Here is a 9,560-nt window from a genome sequence, read left to right as displayed (position 1 = left end):
CGGTTTCCTTTTATTCCCTCCCCCTCCCTACCTGCTCCCCCCTTCCTCCTGCACCCTTAATAGTTTATAAATAATTATTTTATCTTATCTTACACGGCCCGGCGTCTCCCCTCACCCACCTTCCCATTGCCCATCTCCCAGAGAGGAGGTTACACATAGATCCCCTAGATCAGTTCTTCCTTTCTACACCCCCTTCCCTCCCGGTGTCGCCACTCCCACCGCTAGTCCTGAGGGATTCATCCGTCCTAGATTCCCTGTGTTTCCAGATCCCTACTGTGCTGCTGTACATCCTCTGGTATAACCAGGTCTGCAAGGTAGAATTAGGGTCATGATAATTGGGAGGGGAGGAAACGTTCAAGAACTAGATGAAGGTTTTGAGTTTCATTGTTGCTACACTGAACCCTGAGTGACTCATCTCCTCCCCACTACCCCTCTGCAAGGGATGTCCAGCTGCCTGCAGATGGGCATTGGGTCCCCATCACGCACTCCCCCTCATTCACGGTGATGTGATTCTCACCACCACCCCGTCTTTGTTGTTTGAGACCTGGTCTCCTCTGCCCTTCACGATCACCCATGTTGATGTGCTGCTTGCGTGTGGGCTTTGTTGCTTCTGGGCTTGATAGCCGCTTGTTTGCTTTTAAGCTTTTAAGTCCCCAGACACTATATCTCTCAGAAGCCGGGCATCATTAGCCTTCTTCACCACACTTACTTATGCACACATTCATCTTCAGCGTTTATGTGAGGAAGGTGATCACACAATGATTGTTTTTATTCCTTGGTGTCTGCTACCTGGTCCATTCAACACCTTGTATTCGCTTAGGCTGTGTGCTTCTTCTCTGTGGGCTTTGTTGCTTCTGAGCTAGATGGCCGCTTGTTTGCCTTCAAGCCTTTAAGACCCCAGATGCTATATCTTTTTGATAGCCGGGCACCATCAGCTTTCTTCACCACGTTTGCTTACACACACGTCTATCTTCAGTGATCATGTCGGGAAGCTGGATATCATGCGAAGCCATGTTCTTATGTGCCACTTGGGCGCTGTCAAAGCCATCTGCATTTGTATGCACATATTACTATATCAGCAGGTCCACCTAGACAAGATAGGCTGGAAAAACAATGAGAGAAGAAAATAATGGGACCAATGGTCCCAGAGGGACATGAGAGCATGGGAGGTAGGGGAGGCGAGGAGGTGTTGGCCAACCCAGGGAACAACGAGTGGTTCAAAACCAGTGGAGGGAGGGGCTGGGAGGACTGGTAGGGAGTGACCAAGGGCAAGGTAACTGAGGAATTACTGAAACCAGAATGAAGGCTGAACATGGTAGTGGCACGGGAGGAAAGCATAAGGAAATAGAGGAAAGGAGTAGGAGGCAAAGGGCATACAGAGAAACCTAAATACAGACATGTACATATGTAAATATATTTATGATTATGGGGGAAATAGATCTATGTGCATATATTTATAGGTTCAGTAGTAAGGTAGCAGGTGGACATTGGGCCTCCTCACGCACACTTCCTCAATAAAATAGCACCTTGCCCAGATAAACGGTCATTCCATGATACCCACCTTCCCGACATGATCAATGAAGATAGATGTGTGGCAGACCCCTATTGGTGAATCACAGCGTAGACCATTGGGATATTAGAGTAAAGTCTTGCCATCCTCTGCAAACAACTACTTCCCCTTTGAAAAACAGCTGGTGGCCTGGGTCTTGGTGGAGACTGAACTCCTCACCATGGGCCACCAAGTCACCATGAGGCCTGAATTACCTATCATGAACTGGGTATTGTCTGACCCACGGAATCATAAAGTTGGACGTGCGCAGCAACACTCCATTGTTAAATGGAAGTGGTATATACGAGATCGGGTCAAAGCAGGACCTGAAGGACCAAGTAAGCTGCATGAAGAAGTGGCCCAAATGCCAACAGTCTCCACTCCTGTCACATTGCCTCCTTTCTCCCAGTCTGCACCTATGGCCTCCTGGGGAGTTCCTTACCATACTTTAACTGTAGACCAAAAAAGTCATGCTTGGTTTACGGATGGCTCTGCATGATATGCAGGTGCCACTCGTAAGTGGACAGCAGCAGCACTACAGCCTCTTAGGGATTTCCCTAAAGGACAGTGGTGAAGGGAAATCTTCCCACTGGGCAGAACTTCGAGCAGTGCACCTGGCCGTTCAGTTTGCATATAAGGAAAAATGGCTAGATGTGAGACTGTATTCTGATTCATGGGCTGTGGCTAATGGCTTGGCTGGATAGTCAGGGAATTGGAAGGACCATGATTGGAAAATTGGTGACAAGGAGGTGTGGGGAAGAGGCATGTGGATAGACCTCTCTGAATGGGCCAAGAAAGTAAAGGTAATTGTGTCTCACGTGAACGCTCACCAAAGGATTACCTCTGAAGAGGAGGACTTTAATAATCAAGTGGATAAGATGACACGCGCTGTGGAGACTGGTCCTCCTCTTTCCTCTGCCACCCCTGTTATCGCCCAATGGGCACATGAACAAAGTGGACATGGCGGCAGGGATGGAGGTTATGCATGGGCACAGCAACATGGACTTCCACTCACCAAGGCAGACTTGGCCACTGCCACTGCTGAGTGTCCCATTTGCCAGCAACAGAAACCAACATTAAGTCCAAGATATGGGACAATTCCTCGGGGAGATCAACCAGCAACTTGGTGACAGGTTGACTACATAGGACCATTTCCATCATGGAGGGGACAGCATTTTGTTCTTACTGGAATAGACACCTACTCTGGATATGGATTTGCCTTCCCTGCACGTGATGCTTCTGCCAAAACTACTATTTGTGGACTTACAGAATGCCTCATCCACCGGCATGGCATCCCACATAGCATTGCTTCAGATCAAGGAACTCACTTCACAGCAAATACAGTGCAGCAATGGGCCCATTCCCATGGAATCTGCTGGTCGTATCATGTTCCTCATCATCCTGAAGCTGCCGGCTTGATAGAACGATGGAATGGGCTCCTAAAGACACAATTACGGCACCAACTAGGTGGCAACAACTTGCGGGGCTTCCTGATCTCCAGGAAGCTGTATACGCTCTAAACCAGCGGCCAATATATGGTGCTGTGCCTCCAATAGCCAGAATTCATGGGTCCCGGAACCAAGGGGTGGAAGCTGGAGTGGCACCACTCACTATTACTCCTAGTGATCCACTTGCAGCATTTTTGCTTCCTGTCCCAGCAACCCTGTGTTCCTCAGGCCTGGAGGTCCTGGTCCCGAAGAAAGGAACTCTCCCACCCGGAAACACAGCACGGATTCCACTGAACTGGCAGCTGAGAATGCCCCCTGGGCACTTTGGACTTCTCATGCCTTTGGATCAACAGGTCAGGAAGAGTGTCACCGTACTAAGTGGTGTGACTGATCCTGATTACCAAGGAGAAATTGGACTGGTACTACATAATGGAGGTAAAGAAGAATATGTCTGGAATCCAGGAGATCCCATAGGCCGTCTCTTAGTGCTACCATGCCCTGTTATTAAAGTAAATGGTAAGTTGCAGCAACCCAATCCTAACAGGACTTATAATGACCCAGGCCCCTCAGGAATGAAGGTCTGGGTCACCCCGCCAGGCCAAAAACCACAGCCAGCTGAGGTGCTTGCTGAGGCCAAAGGTAATACAGAATGGGTAGCAGTAGAAGGAAGTTCTACCTATCAATTACAACCACGTGATCAATTGCAAAAGCGAGGCTTGTAATTGTCAATGTATTTTCTTTGTATGTGATTATTATGTATATTTCCTTTGTTCAAGTATATCAGATATAATTTGACTCAGTGTGTTTTCATTTATATGTATGATAGATGATTGATAATAAGCATAAGTGTGACTTCATTAATATCTGGAAATTATATAAGTATGTATGGGTAAAGAATTGTGTACAGGTGCCAGGCTGGCAAGGGGTGGATTGCTATAGTTTATTGTGCCAGCTTGGCTGATAAACACAAATAGGATTAACTGAAGAACAGAGGGATAAATGGCTCGGTGAGCCTCACCTTGGTTGTATACTACCTGTGGGATGCCTAGTCTGTGGACTGTGTCACTGTAAGTTGAGGTCCCTTTAAGCCCACACGATTGGAATGTTCATCTCTGGAGCTGGGGACTGACAGTTGATGACAGTTGGGACCTGCCTTGCTGTTTGCTGCCTGGGTATATATAGCCCAGCTCTGCCTACAGAAGGGGACTGGCAACTGGCAGCTCTCAAAACTTGGACTGCTAGTGTCTCACTGCTTTATAATTTAACTGTTACTTTCTTGTATTATCTATCTGTATATTATTTAACGGTTTGTTTCTTGAATTACATATCTATCTTTATAAATATATTTATATATAATTACTACCAATCTGGTTTGTCTCTCTAGAGAACACTGTCCAATACATACAATGGCGCAGTAGGGATCTGGAAACACAGGGAATCTAGGACGGATGAACCCCTCAGGACCAGCGGTGGGAGTGGCGACACCGGGAGGGAAGGGGGTGTAGAAAGGGAGAAGGGATCTAGGGGATCTATGTGTAACCTCCTCTCTGGGAGATGGGCAATGGGAAGGTGGGTGAGGGGAGATGCCGGGCCGTGTAAGATAAGATAAAATAATTATTTATAAACTATTAAGGGTGCAGGGGGAAGGGGGGAGCAGGTAGGGAGGGGGAGGGAATAAAAGGAAACTGAGCTGATTCCAGGAACCCAAGTAGAAGGTGAATTTTGAGAATGATGAGGGTAATGAATGTATAAGGGTGCTTTGCTCAATTGATGTATGTATGGATTGTGATAAGTTATATGAGCCCCAATAAAAAGATTTATTAAAATTAAAAATAACCAGAATCAAAAATAAAATAATACACTAAAATAATGATGGATTGTTATAAGGTTTGTAAGAACCCCCAATAAAATGATTAATTTTTTAAAAAAAGAAAAGAAAAATATATAAGTAAAATTTTAGTATTCAACTTCTGGATTTCCAGTTGCTGTATTTGTTGACTTGTGTTTGTAGTGTTCTCCTGAATTCTTTTAAAAGTTTTTACGTGTGTTTTCTCGATTTTGTCTGTAGTTTTCTCTATCTTTCCCTCAATCTGTTAAGAGTATCTAAATATCACCCTTTGGGATTCCTTATCAGATAGTTACAATATCATTATTCCTCAGACAGGTCTTTCAGTTCTGTATTTTGGTCACTTGTCTGAGCCACCCTATCTTATTTTTTCATGAGAATTGAAATCTGAAATGCTGTCTCCAAGATATTATGGTGTTGTTGCCTTTGTATTTGATTGGTGATAGTATGTTGTCATGTTGTTATGCATTCATTGTATGTCTCTTGGTGGTTATGATAGAGAAGGAGACTGCGAATGCACTTCTCTGGTCATGCAGCACAGGTGGGGGTTGGTTTGACTGGCGTTGGCTGCTGTTCATCGAGGAGCAGTTAGTAGCAGAGTGAGTAGTGGCCCTCATCCTTATACCCTTGTAAGTGGGACAGAGGGGATGTAGGTGTGGCTCTATCATGTGTGTATATTATTGTTTCATATTGGGTGGGAAAAGAAAGGAGAGAGAGAGAGAGAGAGAGAGAGAGAGAGAGAGAGATATGAGGGGTGGAGAGAGAAGAGAGAGAAAGAGACAGAATCAATAGCAAAAAAGAAAATGAATAAACAAAGAACAACAGGCCATGAAAAATAAAAAAGAGAATTTAACAATTAAAACATTTTTAATGCAATGAAAAACAAGGGACGAGGGGAAAAAGAGAAAAATAGACTAAGCAAAAACTGAGGAGAATGGGAGAAAACGGAATAGTAAAGAAAAGAAGAAAAAAGCATTTCTAAAAGACAAGAGAAACAGAAGAAAAGAAAGAAAATCAGAAAGAAGAGAAAATAAGGACAAAAAAACCAACAAAAACAATAACAACAACCAAAAACAGGGAGGGAACAAAAATAAAATTTTAAAACAACCAAATATAGGAGCAAATTGGGACAAGGATAAGGCCCAGATAGGAGAAGACTGATGGGGACCAGAGCCATCAATGTCAATCTGGACCTACTGCCAGCCACGGTTACTCACTGGGCTGCTAACTGCAAACTGCAAAACCACCAGCTGCTCTGTGGGAGAAAGACGGGGTTTTCTGCTCTCATAAAGAATCACAATCTCAGAAACTCGCTACCCTGCCCTATTGGGTTGCTATGAGTCAATATCGACTTAGTGGCAGTGAGTTTGTTTCATGGATTTGCTTTCTTCAGGAGCCTGGGTGGTGTAGTGGGTTATATGTAAGGCTGAAACCATAAGGTCAGCAGTTTGAAACCATTAGCTATTCCTTGGGAGAAAAATGAGGCTTTCTACATCCATAAAAATTTACAGAAGAGCATCTCCGGGAAAGCCAAGACTCCTGGCGTCTGGCCCTCTTGGACGCAAGGTAGCAGGCCCATGAGCAGAATCACCCAATTTATTAATCAAACATGGCTTGTAGTGAACAAGACAAGTTGGGGCAAGCATTTGAAGATGCTTTTGATGTGTTGAGGCAACATTCAACAGGCAACCTCCAGTACTCTCCAGACTACAAAAATTACCTGGCTTTCATCAACCACTGCGCTCAGGTCTGAGGGAGCCCCAGCTGCTTTGGAGTGCTGCAGGCGGAGGAGCCTGCCTGTACCTGGAAAACCATCACCGCCGAAAGAAGCTTCGGCTGTTTGAATACCTTCTTGAATCCCTGAGTAACCCGGAGATGGCTTCTTGTATTCAGTGGGTAGATAGAAGCAAGGGCATCTTTCAGTTTGTGTCAAAAAACAAAGAGAGACTTGCAGAACTTTGGGGGGAAAGGAAAGGCAACCAGACGACCATGACTTACCAGAAAATGGCCAGGGCATTGCGGAATTATGGAAGAACTGGGGAAATCAGCAAAATCCGAAGAAAATTAACTTACCAGTTCAGTGAGGCCATTCTCCAAAGACTTTCTCCCTCTTATTTCTTGGGAAAAGAGGTCTTCTACTCACCATGTGTCCAACCTGAACAAGAATATCTCGATTTAAATCATTGGAATGCAAACTATAACCATCCATGTGCCAACTACCATGAGCTAAGTGAGCCTGATTGCTAGCCATACCCACGTGTTTAATGGCTTCCTGGCACCAGGAGCTTCTACCAGCTAGGACTCTTCCTTTAAGGCAAATACTGAAAAGAAGAAAACAAATCAGTTACCTTGTTGCTATCTTTGCTGAAACAGCATCCATCCTTTACTAACATTGGTGGAAACAGGACCACCTTCCTCGGTGGCCCAGCAGCTTGCTGCAGACAGCGGGGACTTTAGACTCTGTTCCTCTGCGGCACACAACATCCTTCTAGATCACAACATGAAGGTTCATTTGGAAACCCCTCTAAGTAAACTGGATTTTACCTTAAACACACACCTATGGCAGATTAAAGGAACTGACATCCCCCTGGGACTTAGAGGACCCGATGATGATGATCCCAAGCGTATGGATTTGGAGGTCATTGGACTACGGTTCAAGTTTCCTAATTTGAAGGTGCCCAGGAATTGGCAATTTCAGACCACCATATATTTTCTATTTTCTTTGCTTTTAAGCTCTTTACTTTGGTATGGCACGTCTTGTCCAAGAGGCATAGTTCTGCTTGAGTGAATGAGTATTATTAAAAGCTTTATTGTCCTATCGCCAACCCTCATTGTTTCTATTAAAAAAATGTACAGAAATCCACAAGAGCCAGTCTTACCTCTGTTCTATAGGGCCACTATGAGTTAGAATGGATTCGAAGGAAGTGAGTTTGGTTTTAGATTTTGATTGATTTCTTCATGTATGATGTTCTTGATGTTGTTGAAAGAGCATATTTGTACAGAAGTATCCATTGGTCTTGCAAAATTCTTTGTTGTTTTATTTTTAATTATTTTATTGGGGGCTCTTACAGCTTTTATCACCATCCATCCATCCATCCATCCATCCATCCATCCATCCATCCATCCATCTATCCATCCATCCATCCATCGTGTCAAGCACATTTGTACCTATGTTGCCATCATCATTTTCAAAACATTTTCTTTCTATTTGAGCCCTTGGTATCAGCTCATATCCCCCTTCTTCCCTTCCCTCCTTCATGAACCTTGGATAATTTACTGTAATTTTTTCACTTCTTACACCGACTGTTGTCTCCCTTCACCTCCTTCACTGTTGTCTGTCCCCCTGGGAGGGGGTTGTATATAGATCATTGTGATTGGCTCCCTATTTTTCACCCTCCCCTCCACCTTCCCCTTACCCTCTTGGTATGACTATTCTCATTATTAGTTCTGAGAGGTTTATCTGTCCTGGATTCCCTGTGTGTCAAGCTTTTTTTTTTTTTTTAATTGGGGGCTCTTACAGCTCTTGTCACAATCCATTGTCAAACACATCAAAACATATGTTGTCATCATCTTTTTCAAAACATTTCTTTTTCAAAACATGGTATCAGCTCCTTATTTTCCCCCTCTCTCTCCCGTTTCCCTCTCCCATGGCCCTTGATAACTTATAAATTATTCTCTATTTTTTTTTCATGTCTCACACCCACTGCTGTCTCTCTTCACCCATTTTACTGTTATCTGTCTCCCTAGGAGGTGGGGCCGTGCATCCATTATTGTGATCTGTTCCCCGTGCTCCCCCTCCCTCCCCGTACCCTCCTACTAGTGCTACTCGCCTTATTCTTCCTGAGGAGTGTGTCTGTCCTGAATTCTCCATGTTGGGGGCTCTTATCTGTAACAGTACACATGCTCTGGTCTAGCTAGATTTGTAAGTAGAATTGGGGTCATGATAGTGGGTGGCGGGGGAGCATTAAAGAACTAGAGGAAGGTTTGTGTGTTTTGTTGGTCCTATACTGCAACCTGACTGGCTCATCGCTTCTTTGTGACCCTTCTGTAAGCGGATGTCCAATTGTTTATAGTTGGACTTTGGGTCTCCACTCCACTCCCCCCGCCCTCCCATTCACAATGACACGACTTTTTGTTCTGGGTCTTTGATGCCTGATACCTGATCCTATCTACCCTTGTGATCACACAGGCTGGTGTGCTTCTTCCACGTGGGCTTTGCTGTTTCTCCGCTAGATGGCTGCTTGTTTATCGTCAAGCCTTTAAGACCCCAGATGCTATATCTCTTGATAGCTGGCACTATCCTTTCTTCACATTTGTTTATGCACCCGCTTTGTCTTCAGCAATTGCTTAAAAAATTCTTCCATGCAATCGCTAACTTAATTTTGATCACAAACGTCTTATTTTAGAACTAATGATGCTTCTACTTTGTTTTCAACTTTTGCATTCTAATCAGCAATAATTATCAATGCACCTTGTTTGCATTTTTCAGCAGTTCCATGCTGTACAAATTGGTAGAATTCCTCGTTTTGTTCATCCGTGACTTTAGTAGCGACTAATTTGTCCATAGATCATAAAGTTGATGGCCCTATGGGAAATCTTATCAATCACATCTGACCCTATTTACATCTGTCTTTCACACACATGGATGGATCTATTTATATATTTGGACTTTTCCCCTTGTGGCCCTTTTTGAGGTGACCATGGGGAAAGAAAGGAG

At 44.2% G+C, this 9,560-nt stretch overlaps 1 pseudogene; it reads left to right on the top strand.

Moving 5' to 3' along the window:
* Window positions 1-6,452: 6,452 nt before the first annotated feature.
* LOC142452806 (transcription factor Spi-C pseudogene) lies at window positions 6,453-7,090 on the top strand (annotated as a pseudogene).
* The last annotated feature ends 2,470 nt before the right edge of the window (window positions 7,091-9,560 follow it).

Source organism: Tenrec ecaudatus, chromosome 7 (assembly GCF_050624435.1).
Source record: "Tenrec ecaudatus isolate mTenEca1 chromosome 7, mTenEca1.hap1, whole genome shotgun sequence".
Classification (NCBI taxonomy): domain Eukaryota; kingdom Metazoa; phylum Chordata; class Mammalia; order Afrosoricida; family Tenrecidae; genus Tenrec; species Tenrec ecaudatus.
The sequence above is the reverse complement of the archived record's forward strand: the minus strand, read 5'-3'. Positions and strand labels throughout refer to the sequence as shown.